The following is a 25948-nucleotide window of genomic DNA, read 5'->3' as shown; positions in this document are numbered from 1 at the left end:
CAGCACTACTTTTTATGTGTGGTCTACCCAGGCGAGAGTATCAATATATTACTGATTTTCATGGCGAAGCGAAGAATAGCGCGGTAAAGACAAGACAGGCACATCATCCAGGCCGCCAGGTGTGCAGGCGCCAGGCGTGCCTTGAGTGGCAGGTGTCGGCGCCAGCCATGATAAACCCTAATTAATTAGTTGTGAACTACATAACATATTATTGAAATTTGCATTTTGCTGTGGCGTGTTGTGTGTGCCAGTAATTATTTCAGAATCAATACATCAAGCGTTCATTGTTTTCGCTTCAAAGACACATCAACACGGAAGATGCTCTGATATGTGGGAGCCATGAGCAACGGAAGGCGTCCCAACCTTGCTTGTGCTCCCCTTCCTTTCCCAAACATTACTCTCTTGGTGTACACTTAACTACATGACGAGCGTTTCTGGACACTTTTTATCACAGCTTGAGTGATGACATAATGAAGAGGTGGATCAATTTTCAATAGTAATATATGGGGACTTTTATGCCAGAGCATGGACCAAAACTGATAGTTGAACGGCACATGAGGGTGGTGGAAAATACATATGGAGAGACAGCACGGAGACCATTGACCTCCACAAGAAGAGCAAGCCAATTCCACTAAAGGAGGTGTCAGGCAACTTTCTTCTGAACGTATAAGTAATGAAGTTAAACACAATAACGCATGTCTCCTCTGTTCTCTATTGTTCTTCCTCTGCTCCTTGGTGGCCGTCATTGGTAACTTTACGGTGAACATCTTACACGGCCCAGGCCTTTCTTTAGTCGTTGTTTTAGTTAAAGTGAGTAATGATATTAATACGAATGAACAGAGCGTTGAAACAATAAATAATTATAATAATAGTAGCAATTATTATATTAATAATAATATCAGTTATGGTTATCATAAATACTGTTTATTTTTGCTATTATAATTTTATTATTATTATTATTATTATTATTATTATTATTATTATTATTATTATTATTATTATTATTATTTTTATCATTACCAATATAATTATTATTATTTTTATAATTATTATTATCACTATCTTATAATTATTATTATTATTATTATTATTATTATTATTATTATTATTACTATTATCAATATAACTATTATTACTGTTATTATTATTATTATTATTATTATTATTATTATTATTATTATTATTATTATTATTATTATTATTATTATCTTCATTATCAATTCCGTCATCACTATGGTTATTCCCCGAATAATTATCATATATATATATATATATATATATATATATATATATATATATATATATATATATATATATATATATATATATATATATATATATATATATATATATATATATATATATATATATATATATATATATATATATATATATATATATATATATATATATATATATATATATATATATATATATATATATATATATATATATATATATATATATATATATATATATATATATATATATATATATATATATATATATATATATATATATATATATATATATATATATATATATATATATATATATATATATATATATATATATATATATATATATATATATATATATATATATATATATATATATATATATATATATATATATATATATATATATATATATATATATATATATATATATATATTCGTATATCTCTCTGCCTTGGCTCAGTATTAAGGGCGGCGGGTGAGTGCGTCTGAAGGCCTTGCCGGCCGCCGGGCGTGCGTGGGGCGGAGCGTCGCGGGCCGTTCAGATGTGGTTCTGGAGATGCGGCTCAAAACTCTGCCTGATCAGAGCTTCTAACTAGGTGAGCGAGTGATCGTTATATTGAGGGATGGTAATAAGCAGTTCGGAATGTAATTTGGCTCTCTTGCTTGGTGCAGTCAACAACGTATTGCAGACTGGAGGCTGCGTCTGCCGGCCAGCACGCGCCCACGCTCCATTTCTTCCATTTTCTTTCGCCCTTCCTGCATTATGCTCCGTCCCAGGAGGCCGGCGTCTTGCAGGCCAGATCGGTGCCCCTGCAGGCCGCGTCCCCATCCTGGCGGCACCAACGGGCAGGATATTGGTCCCCAGCTGCAGGAGGGGCGGCGGGGAGGGCAGCCTAGCGGGTTATGAGGTAGAGGATGAGGATCACGAGTAATCCCGTTCTTGGGTGAGCGAGAGTCATTGCAATAATACCCGTGTGTTGCTCCCCGGCCCTCCGTCCCCTCAGCATTCTGTACTTCAAAGCGCTGTTACTTGCTTGCTCTGCTTTTCTCAGAATGCTTCGTTCCCTTCTGTTAACCTTCGCGCCGGACGGACATTTCGGCAGTGGAGAATTAAGGCATAGATTTGAGTTATCGGGTAATTCAGCGCCCTGCCTTGGTCTGCCTGTGCTGCCCTATAACTTCCGCACGAGCAATAATCTGGGCGCTGCATTTTACGAAGGTTCTAGGCGCGGATATTACAGCATTTCCAAGCCCGCCCGCGTAACAAGGTAGTTTCGGCCTCTCTTCTACATATCCAGCAGCGGTTATTATTACACGACTCCGGCAGAAGTGAGAACATTACGCGCAGGAGCCGGGAAGACTTTGAGCCGTCCGTCCGAGGCGCTGAAGCCCCGCCAAGTATCCTCTGTGAACAATTATTTACTGTGATTGAGCGAAATTATGTAGCTTCTCCCCTGCCGGACATTTGTATTACGGGGGAACGACGCGAGGTACCTTTGCATTCTGTTCCGTTTCAGTTTAGTTCAGGCGACTTCTCCTCCTCCTCCTCCTGGATACTGGATTCTCTTCCCGGAGCGAGGAAGGTCACATTATAAATCCTGGTTCCTCCCCAATACAGGCCGGGTATTGTGGCGGCCTCATCGCCCCCGCACGCCATCAAGAAGAACGTGAGCCTCGCCAAGGAAAAGATTGAATGATAATGTGTAAAAAAGCCAAGCACTGTGGTCGGAAGTACGGCTCAGACGCCTCACTCGGGTCCTCCGGGATGCTAAATGACTTCACGAACTTCTATCTATCTTCCAGCCTCGTTTTAAGGCCAGAAATTCGCCTCTGCACAACCCACGACACGAAATTTCCCCGGACGAAGATATCATTTCCCCAGGACCTTATATGTAGGGTCCAGACGGGTGACTCGGGTGCTCATGGAAGCTAAATGACTTCACGAACTTCTATCTATCTTCCAGCCTCGTTTGAAGCCTAAAATTCACCTCTCCACAACCCAAGGCAAGATATTTCCTCGGACCAAGATATAATATTCCCTGGAAGACCTCATACGTGCACCTCTCAAGACCCAACGCTTTAGAAATACTTCCGATTTTTTCGTCTTCCTTTAAATGTTCATCATGTTAGGCGTTTTTATCGTGCCTGTAAATTCAAAACCCTTATATTCCCTTAATTTGATATCACCCTACACCAAAGACACATACACATAAAGCTATATAATACAAACATCTCAGGGTGAAATTACAGACTGGATCAAACTTTATGAACCCAAGCAACTAGAAGAAGATATTAAGTGAAAAAAAAAACTGTATCTTTATTTTAATCCAAGACTCACCCATGTTAAAGGCTAAGTAACGAGAGAAAAAACACGCTGAAATTACATAAATGGACCGAACTTTATCCTCAACCCAAGAAAAGAAAAACTAACCCAAGAAACTAGAAGAAAACATACATTAACATTCTTTTTCTTTATTGTTTTGGTTTGTTTCTGCCCATCATGAGCTCTCGCCTATACCGTAATAAAAAAAAATAATAATAGAAATAAAATGGAAAAACTCAGTAATATTCTTTTTTCTCCTTTGTTTTCTTTTTTGTTGTTTTTTGGTTTGTTTGTTTGTTTGTTTGTGTTGTTTGTTTTTGCCCTTGAGCTGTTTCCTATACCGTAAAAAAAAAAAAAAAAATCTAACACAAATCCGTCTTCAACCAACCCCAAAAAAAGGAGAGGGGGAGAGAGGGGGGGACCGAGGGGGAGGGGGGGTAAGCCAACGAAACAAACCAAAGCCTTTAAAGCAATAACAAAAAATAAAGGAAAATCTAACATATCAGTCCGTCTTCAACCACCCCATTAAAAAGGAGGAGGGGTGGAGAGGGGGGAGCGAGGGATGGGGGGGAGCCAATGCAACAACGAGGCCTCTAAAACAATAACAAAAAAAAGGAAAATCTAACATGTCAGTCCGTCTTCAACCCCCCCCCCCATTAAAAAAGGAGAGGGGGGAGGGGTGGGGACCGAGGAGAGGGGGGGGGGGAGCCAGCGCAACAGAACGAAGCCTCTGAAACAATAAAGCTTTCGTCTCATATTCAAGACCTCATCGGAGAGCCGCACACGTCCCTCCATCGATTACCTCCAGGAAGCGGCTTTTAATTGATTCCTCTATAAAGAACAAGAGCCATCATTTATTGCCGCTGCTCTCTCGCGCCCTCACGCTGCCAAGGACCCTCAGAGAATATCCCGTGGCGTCCTATCACACTCCTCCTTTTCCCTTTGTCTCACATATCTTGGCTCTTCACCTCTCTCTCTCTCTCTCTCTATCTATCTCTCGAGCCTCGTCCGTCGCTCTTCAGAGGCTCGGCAAGACACCAGCACAGCGTCAAAACATCGAAGTAAACAACATCACCGAGGCACAGCGGCTCAGACGACGCCTCAGCCTCCCAACATGAGCACTCGACGGCTTGAGAACACTTCAGGTTTTCGCGAGGGAGGCCAGCCCGCTCGTATAAATATCTTAAGACAGGATGCAGTGTTCCCGAAATTGAATAAACATTGCTATTCATGAACTGCTTAGCGACTGTGACCGAAATGATACCGAGGGAAAAAATGGGCTTGGAAACTTGATCAAGACATCCAATCACACGATAGGAGGGGGCGGGGCCTCACGCGCGCCGCTCCCGCCTGCCACACACACCTGTCTGCACCTTTACCTGGCCTGTTTGCACGCACGGAGACTGACTAAAAACCCAGCAAAACACATTACCGTGCCCCGATATGCCGTCATAGGTACTTCAGGGTAAACAAAAGGGGACACTTCGGCCATATAAGGAAAAACAGACATATTCCCTAGCTGGTAACTGCGCGCCCAATCAGAGGGCAGCTGTAGGCCTAGTGACAGGGCTGAAACAGTGTACACAAAAACACTAGAGCATGTTGAGGCATTCTGTCAACCTAGCAGTACTTGTATCTGTGTAAGAAATTTATTGAGCAGTATCCATTATGAGGTGTTCATCTGCATAGCACCTTCTTCCTGCGCGGCGGCCAGACCAGTCGGGACCGAACCAGCGACAAAAACCCGGCGGGAGGGAGGGAGAGAGAGAGAGAGGGAGGAAGCCGGAGCGGGCGAGGCGAGGGGGAGCAGAGCCGCGCACTGCAACTTGCCGACGTGCACCAACTTCAAGAAAAACGCTCATCGGAACACTCTATTAACATTAAAGGATAACTTAATATAATTGGCGCTCTTTATCACAAGACTTCGTGATTATCCAGTACAGCAAGAACAGCAAATTAACACGACGCTGCTTAATTAACAACATCCAGACGCCCCCACCCAGCCAGCCAGCCAGCAGCGGACCAGGGACAAGAGACGCCACCTGATTACTTCCCCGAGCCGCTCCATGATTTTGACACAGCTGAGCCTCACATGACCTCCGCCGTGACGTCACATAAGACACGCCTCTGATTGGCCAGGTGTCCGCTAGAGGGAGGAAATCGGCAGGTGCAAGGGACGGAGGCGGCGGCGGCGGTGTCGGCGAAGGCCCCTCCCGCTGCCGCCCCGCCGCCGCCCGTCTTGCGCCTCCCCGCCGGCCGCTCCACGTCTCCTATATTCATTGCGACTTTTCTTCCCTGATAATTCCCGCACTATTTTTCTCGGCGTGTTTGGTTCAACAATGTATTCATGCATTCATGGTTTTATTCACTGACCTGAGTGTGTGTGTGTGTGTGTGTGTGTGTAAGAAACAAATAGAGAATATATCTATAATATGTATGAGTGTATGTATGTAGTATATTTGTTTGTTTGAATGGTGTGTGTGTGTGTGTGTGTGTGTGTGTGTGATATATATATATATATATATATATATATATATATATATATATATATATATATATATATATATATATATATATATATATATATATATATAGTTTAATAGTGAGAGCCAAGTAAGCACGTGCAATAAGGGAATGATCTTTGCTAACAATACTCGTAAAAACTCCTCCCATCTGATGGACACGTTTCATCCACTCCACTCACTCCCCGATACACTCGATGGACGGGGCTGTGCACACACTCCGCTGACGGAGTGGAGTGCATGTGTTTGGGTCACTTAGTCCATCGTGGGCGGGCGGCGGCCTACCCAAACACAACTTCCCTTTAAAGTCACGGCCAACAAGTGGCTCCCTTTAAAAAAAGAACCAAAATAACCAGCCCAACACGGCCCGCGTGGAGCAGCCTCGGCTGTTTACCAACACAGCCCGGCACGCCGCTGACGAGGACGACCAGGAATATAATGGATATCAAAACTGCGCTGCTGAACCCATTAGGAAATATTTATAGTTAATAAGACGCCTCAAGACACTCAGGTACACGTCGGTATCATTAGCAAGAAAGATGGCCTCAATAACAGGGGACATGAGGTTACCGGCGGCGTGTGTCCTCTCCTCCGCGGGGTTCATGACCTGATTTAAAGAAGCTAATGTGGAAGGGAAAAAATATGAAATCTGCCTGGCGCTCTCTTTTTAAAAACGAACGTTCCTTCCCCTTTAATGCCGTACTGTAATGACTCCCCCTCCCCCCTCACCCCCACCTCCCTTCTCTCTCCCCCTCCTCCCCCTCCTCCCCCTCTTTCCCCCCTCCCGTCCCCCGCTCCACCCTCACAACAGCTGACTGGCCGAAAGAAACAAAAATAAATATCTACTTCACAAGTGAGCTTTAAAAATCTCTCTCTCTCTCTCTCTCTCTCTCTCTCTCTCTCTCTCTCTCTCTCTCTCTCTCTCTCTCTCTCTCTCTCTCTCTCTCTCTCTCTCTCTAAAACTCTCTCTCTCTCTCTCTCTCTCTCTCTCTCATAATGCGACACTTCACGCCGTTCACTGTGCGTGTACGAAGGGAAGGGAGGGACTGCGCATGCGTGTGTGTGTGTGTGTGTGTGTGTGTGTGTTGACTGCAAAATATACAATCACGCAAGTCAATTAGAGTCAGCTGATGTAATTTCTTTCATTACTAGAGCAAATTTTCACTCCTCTTCCGCTTACTTCTAAAATTGTCGTACACTTCCTTGTTCTTAAGGCATAGCAAATAAACCTCAAACAAGTAGAACAGAAAAATTAATGCTAAGTCTTTTTGGGTGTGTTTATTTATTTATACATTTATTAATCCATCTATATCTTATCTAGTATGTTATCCTATCTCATTTTATTTTATTTTTATTTTTCTACTCAATCCAAAAGTCAGAGATCCCTTAATGGAGATAATTATAAGATGCTGTTTACCTGCCCCACACCTGTAGTTTCTTCTATATAACTAATACACGGTAACCTGAGATCCCTTAATGGAGATAATTATAAGATGCTGTTTACCTGCTCCACACCTGTAGTTTCGTCTATTTAATACACGGTAACCTGAGATCCCTTGATGGAGATAATTATAAGATGCTGTTTACCTGCCCCACACCTGTAGTTTCGTTAATCTAATACACGGTAACCTGCTAACCCCTTCTATATCAGAGCTCACGCAGTCGTTTTGCATCACGTTATAGAGAGACAGACGTGGCAGCTGCTTCGAAGGGTGACTGTGAAATTATCTTAACCCGGTAGCTGCGGGGATCATGTATCTTAAAGGCCCCTCGAAGCGAATTAATGAGAAAAATCATCACTCACGCAAACCATTTCATAATATATACCAACGCATTTGTGGTCAGTTTATGTATCATCTATTTTGGGGGGTTTATATCATGGCAAAAATTTGGCCCATCGCTGGTACACGGTAAACCCACAAATTTGGCCCGTCGCTGCTACCAGGTTCAAGAGTTTCGTATATGTACAATTTTCCAGACTGATTATATAGGTACCAAGGCTATAGGACTACAACCATATCAGCTACCATAGGAATTAGTAGCAGTGAAGGTAGTGATGGTGATATTGATGATAGTGATTGTATATTATTATTTTCATTATCATCATTTCCCATATCATTATACCGATACTCTCCACAGTTTTCAAAATCCTCGTTCTTACTAAAATCCCTCCCTTTCAAACCCCTTTCCTCGCACCACAACGACAGATTGACAAGGCAGACAGACAGGATGGAGAGCGGGAAGGAGGAAGGAGGCGGGCAGTGGGAGGCGAGAGGATACTTAGAACAGGATGCAGAAGCTGGTTTGAAGAGAAAGAGGTAGGTATTCTCAGACGCTTCCGCCTCCACATGCATCAACTATTTCCAAAGGCCAAGAAGGAGATCAGTCGGGTTGTACTGAGTGTGTTTTGAGGTTGATGATACAGAAGAAGCGTCAGGCTACCACATGGGTCATAAAACTACCCCTGGAAGTACATACAACTCCCAGGAATACCTTGTCAAATATGTGTGTGGGTTATTTTGAGGTTCACGATATAGAAGAAAATTTAAAATACCACTAGAAGCTTAAAACATACCCCTGGAAATGCTCACAACGCCTACGAAAACCTTGTCAAATATGTCTGTATGGGCTATTTGAGGTTCATGGTATAGAAGAAGGCTCAAACTACCACTAGAAGCATAAAATTACCCCTGGAAATGCCCACAACTCCTATAAGAAAACCTTGTCAAATATGTATGTATGTTTTTTTTTTTTTTTTTAGATTCATGGTACAAAAGAAACCTCAAACTACCACTAGAGTCATAAAACTACTCTTGGAAATGCCCACAACTCCAAGAAAAACTTTGTCAGATATGTGTGTATGGGTTATTTTGAGGTTCATGGTACAAAAGAAGCTTCAGACTACCACTAGAAGCATAAAACTACCCTGGAAATGCATACAACTCCAAGGAAAACCTTGTCAAACATGTAGGCTATGTATGTTGTTGTTTTTTGAGGTTCATGGTACAAAAGAAGCCTCAAACTACCACTAGAGGCATAAAACTACTCTTGGAAATGCCCACAGCTTCTAGGAAAACCTTGTGCATATGGGAGACGAAAAGTTTAAGAATATATGACCCGGAGAGAGAAAGACCGAGACTGAGAGAGAGGAAGGCGCGGCACAAAACTCCCCCGAACAGTTAAGTATTGGTGCCTGCAGCTTTCCTCGAGGCTTGAAAGATCCGCCTTTTCCGTGGTGGCTCCCGAGACCCCGCAGGGAAAATTCCGCGGGAGGCTCCTGGCTGCAAAAGGCTTTGTCATTACTGAGAACGAACCGGGAATTCCTAAGTGAAAATAAAGATTCAAATTACACAAGAAGAGAAAAAACTGGCCAGTACCTACACTCCCCCTCCTCCTCTTGATCCTCCTCCTCCTCCTCCTGCTTCCTTCCTTCCCTCTCCTGCCTTACCCTTTCTCTCGCTACCTCCCTCCCTCTTGGTCCCTCTCCCCGTCCTTCCCTTCTTTCCACCGGTCCCATCCTCCTGCTTGCACTAACACCTGCATCCCTTCTCCCTTTTTCCTCCGTCCCTCCCTCCCTCTACCCCGCCTGAACCTTTTCCCCCGCGTCAATCTGGCTGCATCACTAGACTGCATTGCGTGATCCCTCCTCGCCGCCGCCGCTGCTGCCCGGCCTGAGAGCGTTCGTTACTTGCTTGGGAAGAATGTTGGAGATGTTATGATTTGGGTGTTTCTTTTATACTTATAGGCGAGGGAGTGTTTTGCGGCTTTCTTTGGCTCAAGTTTGGATGAGGTTGTTTTTCTGGTGTTTTTTTTCATTTGTTTGTTTTTCTTTTTCTTCTTCTCTTACTTCTCCTATTTCTTTTCCTCCTCTTCTTTCTCCTCCTTCTTTTTCATCTTCCTGTTTTATTTTCTTCTTTTCCTTCTTTTTATTTCGTTTCTTCCTACTTTTCCTCACCTTCTTCATCCTCCTCCTTCTCTCCCTCCTCCTTCTCCTCTTCTTCTGCCTCCTCTTCCTCTTCCTTTTTCATCTTCCTCTTAATCTTGTTTTCTTCCTCTTTCTTTATCTCGTCGTCCTCCTCCTCCTCCTCCTTCTCTCTCATACATTTCTTCTTCTTCTTCTTCTTCTTCTTCCAATTCTTATACTGCTATTTCTACTTCTTTTTCCATTTCTTCTACTGCTAATTCTGCTTCCTCCTCCTCCTCCTCCTCCTCCGCACACACCTTCACAAGGGCCGCAGAATCGTAATGTTTGTATTCGTGCATCAATTTATGGGACCTTCACCCCAACGGCTCCGGCGGCGGGCGGGGAGGAGCGATGACAAAAAAACTAATCTATCTGCCCCTCGTCTCTCTCTCTCTCTCTCTCTCTCTCTCTCTCTCTCTCTCTCTCTCTCTCTCTCTCTCTCTCTCTCTCTCTCTCTCTCTCTCTCTCTCTCTCTCTCTCTCTCTCTCTCGTTCCTGCCTTCCTTCCTTCCTGCCTGCCTTTTTTCTTTATTTCCTTTCTTTCTTTTCTTTATTTCTTTTATTCTTTCTTTCTTTCTTTCTTCCATCTCTCTCTCTCTCTCTCTCTCTCTCTCTCTCTCTCTCTCTCTCTCTCTCTCTCTCTCTCTCTCTCTCTCTCTCTCTCTCTCTCTCTCTCTCTCTCTCTGTATCTATCTTTCTTTGCATTTATCTATTTATTTATCTATCTATCCATCTAGTTACCTCACTATCATTACCTCCATTATCACTGTCATCCCCCATCATCATCACCATCATCAGTATAAACGCGTATCACTTACTATTCTCACCGTCGTCATTATCACCAGCTCCATTATTACTCTTATTCCTCCAAGGCTCTCAACACCAGCAGGAAGCCAACGTAATGACACACACAATGGAGAACGTGTTGCTGGTGCCTTGGTGCTGGGCGTAGAGGAAGGGGCAGGGAGCGAGGTGGGAAAAGGGGCACTGGGAGGGGATGCATTAAGGGGGTCTTCTAGCCAGCCTCCACACAGCCACATCAACAGAGCAACGGTATACTTCAAATAGGTTTAGGCTCTTTCATCTACGTTGCCTTTTTTAGATCGTGGTTGAGAGTGAATTGCTTAAGATGTGTTTTGTATTTTTGTTTGTCAGGTTGTTAGTCAGTCAGGTTGTCAGTCAGTCAGTCATCCCCCTTTAAGTCAGTCAGTCAGTCAGTCACTCAGTTAGCTATTAAGTCAGTCAGGCAGTCGCTTAATTAGTACCCTGTCAGTCAGTTTACTCAGTCAGGAAGTCAGTCAGTCAACCGCTTAATCAGTACATTGTCAGTCTGTTAGTCATTTAGTCAGTCACTCAGGTAGTCAGTCAATCGTTTAATCAGCACATTGTCAGTCAGTCAGTCAGTCAGTTAGCCAGTCATCTAGTCATTTATTTAGCTTATATCTTTCAACATCATTCACTAGTTAATTACCCTCTCTTCTCTGTTTATATATCAATTTATATATTCATTTATCTATTTAGTCTTTGTTGCAAGTTATCGCCATGGGAGTAACACTTGTTTAATCTAATTACTAACCAAAACCTCACTCACGGCATTATACTTAAGGGTGTCACAATCAACAACACAACAGATGAGACGAACTTGCATGCTTTCTTTCTTTACGTCTATACCGGTGGTTCAGTTACCTGGCCGGACGGTATACGGTAACACAGGGTAGGTGGGTAGGTGGGTAGGTGGGTGGCACGTGGAAGAAAGCATAACGAGAAAACGACGGAACTTGCGCCAAAACTCAGTTACCGATTCTTTTCAACAGGGATTCAAGGCAGATGTCCACGCCGGCCCCGCACTTTCGACGTCTATATAATAAAGGAATTTTCATATGCAGCGTTTTTTTGTGGCAGAAGTCCCATAAGCATAGTTTTCCGCTGGCTGGGAAGTGGGATATTGAGCACGGGGGTAAAAAGACGCCTAACATATGAAAAGCATCGAAATTGAATCTGTGAGCGGCGGAAAAAGATGAGAGACACAAGACTTTTGGCGCCATGAAGTCTGCAATATGCCTTCCCGAGCCCCGGTCTGATCAGCGACGGGACACTTGTAACATAATATTGCTGGAGTTGAGGAGGTAATTCAACCGAGCGAAAAAATAATAATAGCGATAAAAATAGAAATGGAAATGTTTGTTGAGAGTAAGCTGTGAGAAATGAAGAGAGAGACATCAAGAGAGATAATGTTATATTTAATCCAGACTTTAATCCAGACGAAAAATATGTTTGATAAATGTGAAGTATATATGAAGAATGAGTGATGAAGCTACACGCGCACACACACACACACACACACACACACAACCTCCCCCCCACACACACCTCACATAAGCCAATAAACAGTGCACCTAATCGACCCATCCATGCACGCACTAAATACCACACAAACAAAAACACCCAAAAAAACACATATATAATCAATAATAAGAAAGCAAAAGTTCGCACGAGAGACACTCCAGCAAATCTTCCTCTCTTCAGTAATGGAAGTGGATGCAAAAATGGACCAAATCCCAGAATCCAACAATCGCTCGATGCTGCAATGTTTTTCCTAGGCACCAGAGGGCAGCACCGGGACCCCCAGGAGGACACGAAACACAAGCCTCTCTCTATACATTAACATCCACTCGTGTTCTCCCTTACCCTGCACACCTATCGCAGTGCTTACGCCAAGGGCAGATTTTTCACCCCCGGCGGAAGCGAAGATAAAAATGCGTCATGTAAAGCTCACGGGCTGAAGCAAGGCGGGCCAAGAGGAGGAGGAGGAAGGGGTAGCGAGGGTAAAGAGGCTTAGAGCGCGCCTCTCTGCTGAATAATTCACCTTCAATAATGGCGGCAGGAGAGGCGGCGGACAGAAACGTGAACAATAAATTGACAGGTAGAGAAGAGACGTAGAGAGACGAGAGAGAGAGAGAGAGAGAGAGAGAGAGAGAGAGAGAGAGAGAGAGAGAGAGAGAGAGAGAGAGAGAGAGAGAGAGAGAGAGAGAGAGAGAGAGAGAGAGAGAGAGAGAGAGAGAGAGAGAGAGAGAGAGAGAGAGAGAGAGAGAGAGAGAGAGAGAGAGAATGTAAAGAAAAAGAGAAACACAGACAAACAGGAAGAAAGTGGAGAAAAAAATAGACACAAAGAAAGAAAAAGAAAGAAAGACAGAAAAAGAAAGTAAGAAAAAATAGAAAAACAGAGACAGACAAACAGGAATAAGATAAACACCGATAGGCAGATGAGAGAAAGTAATTAAGCAAAAGAAAAATAACATCACTAACAAATTAAGTCACGCGAAGCCGTATAACAATAACATCAAGCAAACAACATCCATTACAATATATATAACACTGCCCAGTCCACTCGAAGTCCACTCTAGTCCACAGTCGGCCAGTCACAAAACTCACGACCGCCAACCCTCGGGAGATCACGCCACGCACTCTGTCCTGAAAGAGCACAATGTATATATATTTCGTTCGACACTAAGACCTCACTCTACTGTTTTCGATGATTTCAGTCATGGCAAGCAAACAAGCAAGCACTGTTCGTTCATTCGTTCGTTCGCCTTGTCCCCGGTGAAAGTTTAGGGAAATGCATGAAGCTCTGATACTCTTCCTCTCATGCAGGCCCTTCATTGCCTCTCCTAACAATACCACAGCGGTAGAAAATATACTCCTTATCATTCTACAGCTTCTTCCTCACAGTATACCATAACAACTGATTTCTTATTCCTTCTCAATCCTTCACAGCCACCCCCAAAAACATCACTGTAGTAGAAAGTGAAATATGTTTGCTGTTTATCATCTTAAAGGAACACACCAGTAGAATAACCTCTTACTCTTCCTCTCACCCTCTCACAAAGCATCTCCCAGCAGCATCACAGCGATAGAAAGTGATCTCCTTATACTGTTTATCTCCCTCTTACAGGTTCTCCCCATGCACAGTACCACACCAGCAAGCCGATATGTTGTTCTCTCTCACCTTCTCATGGCTCCTTCCCATAGTACCACAGCAACTGACTGATCTCTTATACTCGTTCTAACCCTCCCACAGTCTCTCCACACAGTATCACAGCAGCAAGGACATAATCACATCACATGCAGCCTTTGCCAGCATCAAGACAAAAGAAGAAACAGATCAGCCTTAAAGTATTGTACAGCTGCAGACTGATCTCTCTTACCCCCTCACATCATCCCAACATATCCCTCACAGTAATAAAGCAGCAAAGACGTATAACTTCACATCTGCCTCACAACATCAACATCAACAGGTCCCTCACTCCTCACTCAGCCCCTCCCAGCCACTCTCCACAACAACTCAGACACAGACACGGATCACTAATACATCACTGCACTTTCAAGACTCAGGCACCGACAGGAAGTGGTTTTAAGCAAGGGGTTAGATTACACGAAGGGGATGTTACGCCTCTGCAGATTCTGGACAAGTATATAATGGATGGAAAGTTCAGTCTTGTTTAATATCAACGACTCAGCGACAGATAAAAGGAAGTTTAATATTTTCCTTTTTACTTTTAGGTCTCCTGCTTCACGACCCTTTGCTGTTACGAAGGGAAAGAAGAATGGACACGACACCTCAAGCCTCAACACTGCATGGTGGAGGAAGACATGGATGCCCTTATGACCAAACCAAACTGGGAGGATCTTACAGACATTCAGGAGAGTAATTTCACCACCACCACCACCACCACCACTACCCACACAAATATATCCGTCATACTAATGCAAAAAAGTTAACCAGTATACTCTCACTCATTCATCCATCTCACTGGCATACACTTTAGAAGCCTCCCTGATATTGTTTTCCTATACGAGATGTCATTTATTACCAACTCAAAAAACAACGTCACCTTCTAAACTGTTTTCACCTCCTAGTTGCACATAATTCCCTTCCCGTTACTAATTTTTCTTGACACACTTACGCCACGCTATTCCTAACAGAGAGAATGAATGTTGAATATAGTCATAAGCCCAGTTACTTATACGCCATGCTATTACTTATAACAGAGAAAATGAATGTTGGATGTAGTCATTAGCCCACAGAAAGGGTTCACAAAAAGCTCGAAGGGAAAAAGATATGAAATTGGGTCGTATTTTAAAACATTTCGTCGCCCAAGTTCACATATTTGGCAAGGCTTTCGCAGGAGTTTTGAACATTTCCAGGGGTAGTTATATAACCCTGATGGTAGCTTGACCCTTCTTCAGTAGCATGAACCTAACAAAACACTCATTAGAACCTGACTGACCCCCTCTTTGACCTTTAGAAATAGCTGATGTGAGAACCCAAAGTGCCTTATAATACCGGCCATTGTTAGAACCGATGCTAAAGGAAAGAATATTGTTAGAACTGATACGAAGGGAATGGATTAGAGTTTATAATATGGGTTTTAGGATATTTCATGGAGTGTTGCTATCCACCTTAAGCTAACAAATCTCTTCTCAAGGTAAATTTAATCATGTCAGGCGTCATCCTCAGTGTCTTGGTCTTTTTAATGGCGCAGCGTGTTTTGGTCATTTTTCCTTCACCCTGTTTATCCCTCGGAGCGTCTGATGAACCACAAAAAGAAACGGCCTTGTAAAATTCTTCACTTCCCTTGTACTTTTTTTTTTTTAGGAGCAGCATGTCGCGAGCGTTTCTTTTCGTCCTTTCCTTTCCCTCTCGATCTGCCACCTTTTCCACACACACACACACACACACACACACACACACACACACCTATACACGCCCTGCACAACACAGCCTCGCCAGCCATTACGACGCCAACGCACAGTCGCCATCGTATCTCCGGCGCTGAATATTCATCGAGTAATTGGAAGGATTATATAGATGGACAATGGAGGAATAGAATCGTTCGGGCGGGGATCACGGAACTGCCAACCCCGCATCCGTCTTCAGAAGAACGAGGAAGCAGTCGCATGAGGATTATCCACAACAGTAAGAGATAAACAAAACGAGTACAGTGTGTCTTCCCGGTTACCTTAGCAGCGAAGAAAAGGTGGAAGCATTGCATGTCTAGTGTCTTGCGTCTAAGCCTGGTCTCTTGTTACAGGTGGGAGCATTGTTCACCTGGTAATTAAAGTTTGAAGGAGTAGAATTTGAGTTAATAAGAGTGAGTGTCTTGCGTCATTGTCTGGTAGCTAATGACAGGTGGGAGCATTGTTCACCTGGTAATTAAAGCCTGAAGGAGTGGAATTTGAGCTAAAAAGAAAAGGTGAAAGTCTTGTTTAGTTTCTTGCGTTTGTATCTGGTCCTTAATTACAGGTGGCAGCATTGTTCACCTGGTAATTAAAGTCTGAAGGAGTGGAATTTGAGCTAATAAGAAAATGTGAAAGTCTTGTTTAGTGAGTGTCTTGCGTCTTAGCCTGGTCTCTTGTTACAGGTAGGAGCATTGTTCACCTAATAATTGAAGTCTAAAGGAGCGGAATTTGTAATTAAGAGATGAAATATGGTCTAATAGTATACCACGTAAGATGTCCGCCTCTTTTTACTTAGGATCCCAAACTCTTACACTCCCCTTCCTTAAGTAATGAAGCAGTAGTAGCAGGAGCTTAAACTCTTTCAACAATATGTATGGCTGTCTTTATTAGGACTTCCCTTCCTAAACCAGTAAAGCAAAAACTGCAGAAAATAACTTCCCTCTCCCGTCTTTTAACATCGCTACCTGTCAACAACCTGTCCCCTCAACAGTACCCTTGAATAGCGGTGGAAGGCAGTGACGCAGTGACGGAGAGAAGGGAATCCAACGCCCTAACCTAACCTCAACCATACTTAACATATCCCTTAACAGTGTCGTACATGGAAGGCAGTGACGGAGGGAAGGGAATCCAGTACCCTAACCTAACCTCAACCATACTTAGCATATCCCTTAACATTGTCGTAGATGGAAGGCAGTGACGGAGTGAAGGGAATCCAGTACCCTAACCTAACCTCAACCATCCCTCAACAGTGTCCTCGATGGAATTCAATGACAGAAGGACTAAGCGAAGGGAATCCAGTGTCACCATGCAGCCTTCCAAGCCCCAACAAAATCCCTAACTTGGCCCATCACGGCAGCCACAACTCAAGAACACGAAGAAAGAAATCGGCGCACGGCATTAGGCGCAGCAGATACACGCCGCCGCGATGTATAGATTCGCACTTTGCAGGGAAAAACGCCGCAACTTTCCGGATTATGTTGACCTTTTGTTGGCCACACGCTGCGTTCGTCTGGACAGTTCGCGCGGGAAAGTCACTCCGGCTAAGGTTGTGGTAAACTTTGTCGCGGTTTTTATTTCGCACGGAACATTAGCCCAAAAAGTTGGTTCCTTGCTGGTGGTCTGGAGTGGCAAGGAAAGTGGAGGTGGTGGCGGCGGTGCTGGTGATGCAGTGGTGATGATGATGATGATGATGATGGTGAGGAGGAGGAGGAGAAGGAGGAGGAAGAGGAGGAGGATGGTGGCGATGGTGGCAGTAATCACACCTAATAAATTTCTAGTATTCCTTTTTTTGTGATGTTTTCCTTCTCTCTTTCCCTACAGAGTAATAATAATCGTTACCATACCAACCTAATCAATGTCCAGTATTTTATTATTATTTTTATTTTCTCTTTTCCTATTGAGTAAAGACTGAATTTCCATCACTTGTTTTACCTCTGGCCTGTTACCATCTGTGTAAATAAAAATACTTAAACCGTAAGACAGCGTTTCTTATAACCACAGGGGCCGAAACTAATCTTAGGCTGGTAATAGACTTCACCAGAACAGTTAACGAACCTACATCATACAACTGTACACTCCTGTCTTTCCTTACCCACCTGTACCTTCACCACTAACCCACTTCCTCTTCTTACTATACCATTGATAAAAAAAATATATACTTCAATCAGGCACAATGATGTATGTTATTTGGACACTCTATACTAATCGCTATATATATGAGAGCAACAGTTACCGGGATTATTTTATTTTTTTACATCTTCTTTTTGTTGCCTTGAGTTGCTCTATGTGCTGTAAAAAAAAAAAAAAAAAAAAAAAAAAAGTAGTTTATATTTATCCATGGCGTCGCTTCAGGAGGCGTGACTTTCTGAAGTATATCATAAAGGTAAAGTTGGGGGCATATACGCTATAGCTGCTCATGGCCTTGGTGCTCATCTCCGTCTCACTAGCCCATCAGCCTATTGCCAATACATTATTATATTTTGCTGATTGATGAGGTCATAGATCACTTATTTCTACGGAATGAACAAAGCTAATCATCAAGCATCATTATCTTATACTTATGGGGCTCCAGCACATGTAGTATTTGTGACTAAATTATAGGGGACGCTGATCAACCTAACGCTGATTCAATGGGTGATGGACTGCTAACACCTCAGTCAGTGTCTCTTAACCTGGAGTGCTAGAACCTCCAGGGGGTGCTGAAACCAAATTGAGGGGTGCTGGGAAATGCTGCGTGTATGGCGGCACAATGGCAGTGTTCCTAGTAAGGCATAATGGATATGGGGCAACAGTCTCGAAAGGGCGGATTTTCCATGCTCTTTACCCCTCTCTTGGAATAATTAACAAAATCAATTATCAGGCAGTCCTTCACATTACTAACCGTCCCGTTTCTGGCTCCAATCGTGAGGCAGTTCGCGCAGATGTCACACGGTTCCACTCCAAAGACTTAACATCAGGTTCTTTGTTTTCCCACGTAGTAGTGTCACACCTGTAGTACCTGTATCTAGATGGTAGCTAGACTTAGAGCTGCTGAACTGCCTAGAGACCGAACTACAGGGGGTGCTGAGTTCGGAAGAGATAAGAGATGCTGACCTAAGTACAGAGGCGATGACGTTAGATAAGGTCAAGAGATACTGGGCTAGAAGGTGGAAGCCTCTCAGAAGTTCACTCAGAGGCTACCAAGGCAAGGCTGCACTCTCTCCCGCAGTGACAGACGAGGAGCAGCTGTCCGCCACGCAGGCCGGAGACAGACAGAGACGGGTCGCTGCGTCATGCAACACGGGACAATCAGTTCAAGGCCGCCGGACAGGTTTCTCGCCCTGTCAAACAACACCATTCAGCCCCGCCAGACGCGCCATAACCCGCCGCTGATTGTCTGGCCTCAGGAGGGGAAGGGATGCGGGGCGAGGAAGAGAAGGGAAGGGCACGACGCTCACCACCACCACGACTAGGGCGCTAGGTCTCTACCCCTTCAAACTGTGGTGTTCTTATAAGGAATGATGTGTTTCTTAGTACTGAGAAGGGGAAGGGATGCTGGCCGAGGAAGTGAAGGGAAGGGAAGGGTACGGTAACTAAGGCGCCCTACACTCAGCTGTCTCTCTGACCCTTCATACTGAGCTGTTCTTATAAGGAATGATGTGTTTCTTAGTACTCAGAAGGGGAAGGGATGTTGGACGAGGAAAAGGAAGGGAAGGGAAGGGAAGGGCATTACCACCACCACTATCACCACCACCACCACCACCACTATCACCACCCACACCACTACCCTAGCTTCACAACCACCACCAATAACAACACCCATCTTCATCACCCACACCACCACCACCATGGGCTCAACACCATCAGACTCAGTGCAATGTGTGTGTGTGTGTGTGTGTGTGTGTGTGTGTGTGTGTGTGTGTGTGTGTGTGTGTGTGTGTGTGCTTCCTCTCGCCCCTCCCTGTCTCTCTTCATCGGGTGGTGCATTATTTCTTGAATGCATCTCTCCCCTACCTTCCTACCTTCCACCCTTGCCTCCCCTACCCTTCCCTTCCCTCTTGCATCTCCCCTATACCTGCTATGGGTAGGGGCGACCCATATACCCATTCAGAAGCCTTGTGGTCAGTGCGTGTCCGGCTGGCCTTGGGAGGGAGTGCAAGAGGGGAGGAAAGAAGGGATCGGAGACACAGAAGGGACAACTCTTGCTACCTCGCCCAGTCCTCGCCGCAGCCTCCGCCTCACCACTACCACCGCCACGGCCACTGCATGCATCCTCGTTCGATTAGTCCAAGATTTACGAGTACGATGATAGATTTACGAGTACAGTGATAGTTACCAGTACAATTATAGATTTACGAGTACAATTATAGATTTACGAGTACAATGATAGATCACTTATAGATTTACGAGTACAATGAAAGATTTACGAGTCCAATGAGAGATTTACGAGTACAATGATAGATTACAGTGATATATCTACGAGTCCACTGATAGATTTACGAGTGCAATGATATATTACGATGATGGATTTACGAGTCCAGTGATAGATTTACGAGAACAATGATAGATTACCATGATGGATTTACGAGTCCAATAATAGATTTACAAATACAATGATATGCTGTGATCCAGGGGCCATATCTGCGTTAATTCATCTTTCCATATTACCTAATCGTCAAAAAATGTATTCTGTTGATGTTGTTTTTGAAGTTTGAATATAACAACTTCGTCTTCTCACCATTTAAAGCAGTGATATGAATTGCTCTCAGACCCCATCGCTGCAAACACACACACACACACACACACACACACACACACACACACACACACACACACACACACACACATAGATAGATATATAGATAGAGATAAATTGATATAAATGGTGTATGTGTGTGTGTACGTATATATGTGTGTATGTATGTATGTATGTATAAGTGAAAGTGGTATATACACAACACAGAAGGTTACCATTATAGTGATTACCATGAATAGCAAATACATGTTTCATTACTCGGCGCGGGGCAATGATGGCGGGAAACACGAGCACGCGAAGGAGAGAGGCGGAGAGCCGGGGAGAGAATATGTGTTGGTGAATAAAACAATGTAATACCGGCGCGCTTGAAGCAGCCCTGCCGAGCCCTGCCGGGAGCCGCGCAACATTCCCCTCCGCCAAGGCTCGCCCCTAACAAGCATGTCCTATTAACGTCCCTTGAGAGAGGCAGGATATTCTTCCCAACCTCCCGGCGGCCGAGGCAGTGGCGTGCTCCCCCCTCTATTCCCCCCCCCCCCCTGCTCTTGCTACCGCTCCTCCCTCCCCTCCTCCTCCTCTTCCCTGCTCCCACTTGGCCCTCTTCCTCTTTCCCTGCTCTCTTCCGCTGACCATCGCCTCTCACACCTCCTCCTCCTCCTCCTCCTCTTGCCTGATTCCTCCCTCCCTCCTTTCTCTCCTGCCTGCAAGAGGACTTCCTTATACAATGAATAGTTTCGTTCGATTTTTTTTTTTTTTTTTTTTTTTTTTAGTTACGGCGATGTTTTGATCTTGTAGGTAATTGTGAATATATATGTATAACTCTCTCTCTCTCTCTCTCTCTCTCTCTCTCTCTCTCTCTCTCTCTCTCTCTCTCTCTCTCTCTCTCTCTCTCTCTCTCTCTCTCTCTCTCTCTCTCTCTCCACAATCCCATTACACTCACTCTGCTTCTCCGATGTATTTCAGAGCTCCGACCTCCCCCACCTCTCTCTCTCTCTCTCTCTCTCTCTCTCTCTCTCTCTCTCTCTCTCTCTCTCTCTCTCGTCGCTGCCTTGCCTCCCTCCCTCCTCTTTCCCACCACAGCTAAAGGCACGCTAATCCTATATGCCTTTCTCGTGCTTCCATGTCGCGTCTCATTCTGCCAGTTTCCCATCTCTCTCTCTCTCTCTCTCTCTCTCTCTCTCTCTCTCTCTCTCTCTCTCTCTCTCTCGACCCATTTTTCCCCTTCTAACGTCTACTTTATTAAATTCTATACACTCCTGTTTTGTTTTTTTGCTTATTTTTAGTCTTCCTTAAAATTTAGGTGCTCTCATATCCACTTCGTTATATTAAAATTAAGGTCCTTCACTTTTTTTTTTCCCTTTATGTTGACAGTATCTTCCGCCTCCATCTCTTTCTTTCTTGGGTAATTTACTTTCTCATATATTTTTTTCCTTGGCCCGAGTCTTGTTTTCCTCTTCTCTCTTCAACCTTTCCTTAAAAATTTACACCTAAGCCGAGTTGTTGTTTTTTTTGCATCTTTTGACCGCCTTTCATTTTTTGTCCCTCATATCCACTTTTTTTTACTTCCTCCTTCGTGTGAAACCATAATTACACGTCTCCGTTCTTTCAGCCTACTCCTCTTTTTCTTTCTTTACCTTTATGTGCATAGTTCATTATCTATTCTCCTATTTCCTATTTCCCATCGTTCTTATCACCCATCATGCTCTTCCCTACTGCTCGCTCTCTCTCTCTCTCTCTCTCTCTCTCCTAAGAATGCATGTCCCCCCCTTCTCCCCTACGCCTCCCCGCCCCTCTTGACAAACCCTGTAGGCAACTTCCCCAACCATATTGATTGATGCAAGCTGATCACTCGCTCCCCCCCCCCTCTCTCTCTCTCTCTCTCTCTCTCTCTCTCTCTCTTCCACTTGGCTTCTTTTCCTCATCCCCCACTTCACCCCTCCTCCTCCTCCTCCTCTCCTACCCCCCTTTTTTCTCTCCCCCTTCCCCCTTGCAAGCTCAGGAGGGTGAGTGACCGCGGGACAGTGAATAACCCCATCAGGCAACCCATCAAAACATCCCCAGCTATGAATGTCCATCATCAACATCTCGGTCGTCATAACATCGCCTTTTGGAGTCTCGTCAGGGAAAAGAGAAATGTCCATATTCTTAAACGTATCGGACTCCCAGCCCATTACGACTATTTTCCAAGGCCACAGAGGATTAACCGGGTCTTCGTGGGTGATTTTCCCGTTCAGGATGCAGCAGAAGTGTAAATTTTGAAGGAAAGGTTGAAGAGAGAAGAGGAAAACAACACCCGGGCCAATGAAAAAATATATAGGAAAAGTAAATTACCTAAGAAAGAAAGAGATGGAGGCGGAAGATACTGTCAACAAAAAGGAAAAAAAAAAGTGAAGGACCTTAATTTTAATATAACCACAAAACAGTCCATGAAAACCACAGAGACTTCTACGAGAGGCTTTTCAATCAGGCCTCCCACCCCATTACGACTATTTTCCAAGGCCACACAGAAGATTAACCGGGTCTTCCTGTGTGCAAAAGTCTGGTAAAACTATCACCGTGGTCACAAAACAGTCCATGAAAAAAACAGCGACTTCTACAAGAGGCTTTTCAGAGAGACGAACTGAGGCGCCGAGACATCTAGCCTAATAAGAATACGGGGCAAAGATGTGAAGATGCCCCGAGTAACTACCCATCCGTCCGTCTCATCAAAGGTTGTTACGTGTGTTCTTTTTTCGTATAATTAGAGAACAATGGGGTTTCTCTATCGCTGCCTCGGTAGTGATGATACAAAGGGACATCACAGGAGGAACTTGAGTGCCCTTACATCAAACGGTTCTAATGGAGAAGGTATACTAAGAGCCGTATGAAAGGGGGGGGGGGGCGGGTATTACAGTGACAACCTCCCATCCCACTCCCTTCCCCCTCGGAAATACTACTTGGTCTGAGGTGGACTTTGGGTATAATTTGTTCATTACCGACCACAGTCTCAAGGGCCAAAAAAGTCGGAGCACCCCATTTTTTTTTCTTCTATCTTTAATTAATAGACGCCATCTTAAGTAATACGCTGAACTAGACAAGAATATGAACCACAAGAAATCTATATGTGCGTCCGTGTATTCCTGTTCTTGTGTGAATTTAGTAAGCGAACAATGTATTTCCTCCACCTATTTATTCTTTCTTCAGTGAATTTACGAAGATGCCTCAAAAAGAATACTGCAGTAGCCTTCCAGCAAACTTCCATACCACAAATGTCAATATTCCAGTTCGTGTGTGATTTTAGAAAGAGAACAACGTATTTCCTCCATCTATCTATTCTTTCTTCAGTGAATTTACGAAGATGCCTCAATAAGAATACTGCAGTAGCCTCCCAGCAAACTTCCATACCACAAAATGTAATGTCAATATTCCATTTCGTATGTGATTTTAGTAAGCGAACAGTGTATTTCCTCCATCTATCTATTCTTTCTTCAGTGAATTTACGAAGATGCCTCAATAAGAATACTGCAATAGCCTTCCAGCAAACTTTCATACCACACAAGTCAAGTTCTATAAGTACAATTAGCAAGACACACTAGACCGAGCTGTATCGATATACTTTTGTGTGTTGAAAAGGTGGGGGAGCGGATACTTCGATACTTGTTCCCCCTAAAAGATCACTCGTTTTCTACCAGCACACCAGTCACTTCTGTTTTCTATGTAATACAGTTCATGATATACTACGGCGTTTGTGTACATATATCATTATTATTATTATTATTTTAAGATAGACTATTGAAATTAATCGTAACAAGACATCTCCACCCGAAATTGACCTCTGTCACCTCTCGCTTGCCCACTCAGCTATTCACTTTTTTTATATAGGGGCAGTGATTGGCAGGCTTTTATTTATCTTTTTTTTCACCCTTGAACTGCTTCCTTTACTGTAAAATAAATAAATAAAAATAAAAGAATCCGGCAAAATGAGAGGACCAAGCAACACGCCTTCAAATGGAAAGCCTAGTTAACTTATAACCAATAAAATAACGATCAAAACAAAAAAACGACTGTGAAAGCGGCCCATAGTCACCACAGCCTCAGCCCCGTGTTGTTTGAGTCCCTAGACACGAGCAAATGTGTATTTCTGCAACCCTACAATATACAAAGATCAGGCAGTGACAGGCGTGCATATAATGACGCAAGATCAATTGTTACTTTCGATGAGAGCAACTAAAAAAAAAAATAGTAGGCTACGAGTAGAATCAATATATGACGCGATTTTCGAATGCGTTGATATATTCTGCAAACGTATAGCCAAAATAATTATGGGCTAGGCTATATGTAATGCCTCGGATTTATAATAAGCGTAACGTATCATTTATGATGCAGGAAATATCATATAAGCATTCTCCAAATGAGGTTACATAGTGGAATCGTGTTTTTTTTTTCATATCGTGTTGTATTACAGAAACTTAATTATCTATAATAACTACGGTAATGACTGTTTCGGGGCACAGCACGGAAGGGAGGAAGCAGAGGAGGATGACGCGGAGGATTGCACCACGTTATGAAAAACAATCACACCACATTACATCATTTTAAAACACAACTATAATATGTCCTGCAAGATTGATACTTTAGGATAATAATAAAACCGGGGCATCACATACATTCACCTACTGCGGTACCCTGCCATTTATCTTTAGAAAGCATCACGGCAGTAGCATCACACAGTCAACAGTAATGCCCAATGCTGTGTTATGCTGCGACAAAGCTCTGTAAACTAACCAACGAATCAAGAGAGTTAATTAGGGAGTGACAGCATATTACTGTTGCCAAAAAAAGTAGTAAATAATGGCGTGTAGTGACGAGACGAAAAAAATAATCAATCCCATGAGTCATTTTTTAACATTTCGATCAGCGCCCAAAACATATATTTGACAAGGCTTTCGTAGGAGTTTGAGGCATTCCCAGAGGTACTTTAATGACCCTGGTGTATAGTTTGACCTTTCCTCTGTACCATGAACGTGAAAAAAACACTCAAGAAAACCCTATTAATCTCCTTTTTGGCCTTTGGAAATAGTTCATGTGAGAGGAGGAAGCGTACGTGTCTGATCAGTGAGAGTACCATATCCCACGAGTCCACGGAATAAATCACAGCTCCCCTTCCTTCCCTTTCCTCGCATTTACACACCACAACGAGAAATGTCAAACCAGGAATCTCCACTGCACTGATAAAGCCAAATAAAGCGACCATTTACCTTATTCCATGGGGTGACATGACATCCTCTTGACAGCAGACAACCTCGACCTTGGATCACCACTTCAGAAATCACACTGTCTTCTGGAAATCTTCCTTTGTTTCTTGTATTTCCTTTGCCTCCTGGAGTTGACACACGACACACACGCAGTACACTTTTCAATAATACTTAGTTCAAAAAGTTAGACGTTT

The 25948-nt window shown here is 43.6% G+C and overlaps 2 long non-coding RNA genes across 2 annotated transcripts in view; one reads left to right on the top strand and one right to left on the bottom strand.

Annotated features, from left to right (window-relative positions):
• LOC127002189 (uncharacterized) overlaps positions 1-17466 on the top strand; it is a 58943-nt gene extending 41477 nt beyond the window's left edge. The window contains exons 2-3 of the long non-coding RNA XR_007755855.1: positions 14610-16026; positions 17039-17466. This is a non-coding gene — a long non-coding RNA (uncharacterized LOC127002189). The remainder of the gene's footprint in view (positions 1-14609; positions 16027-17038) is intronic.
• The window catches only part of LOC127002190 (uncharacterized), a 31324-nt gene extending 5376 nt beyond the window's left edge, over positions 1-25948 (bottom strand). Inside the window, exons 1-2 of the long non-coding RNA XR_007755856.1 lie at positions 25758-25948; positions 13412-13520 (exon numbers count right to left, since the gene is read on the bottom strand). This is a non-coding gene — a long non-coding RNA (uncharacterized LOC127002190). The remainder of the gene's footprint in view (positions 1-13411; positions 13521-25757) is intronic.

The sequence above is a fragment of the Eriocheir sinensis genome, chromosome 22, assembly GCF_024679095.1.
Source record: "Eriocheir sinensis breed Jianghai 21 chromosome 22, ASM2467909v1, whole genome shotgun sequence".
NCBI classification, from domain to species: Eukaryota; Metazoa; Arthropoda; class Malacostraca; order Decapoda; family Varunidae; genus Eriocheir; species Eriocheir sinensis.
Note: the sequence above shows the minus strand (reverse complement) of the source record. Positions and strands in the feature narration are given on the sequence as shown.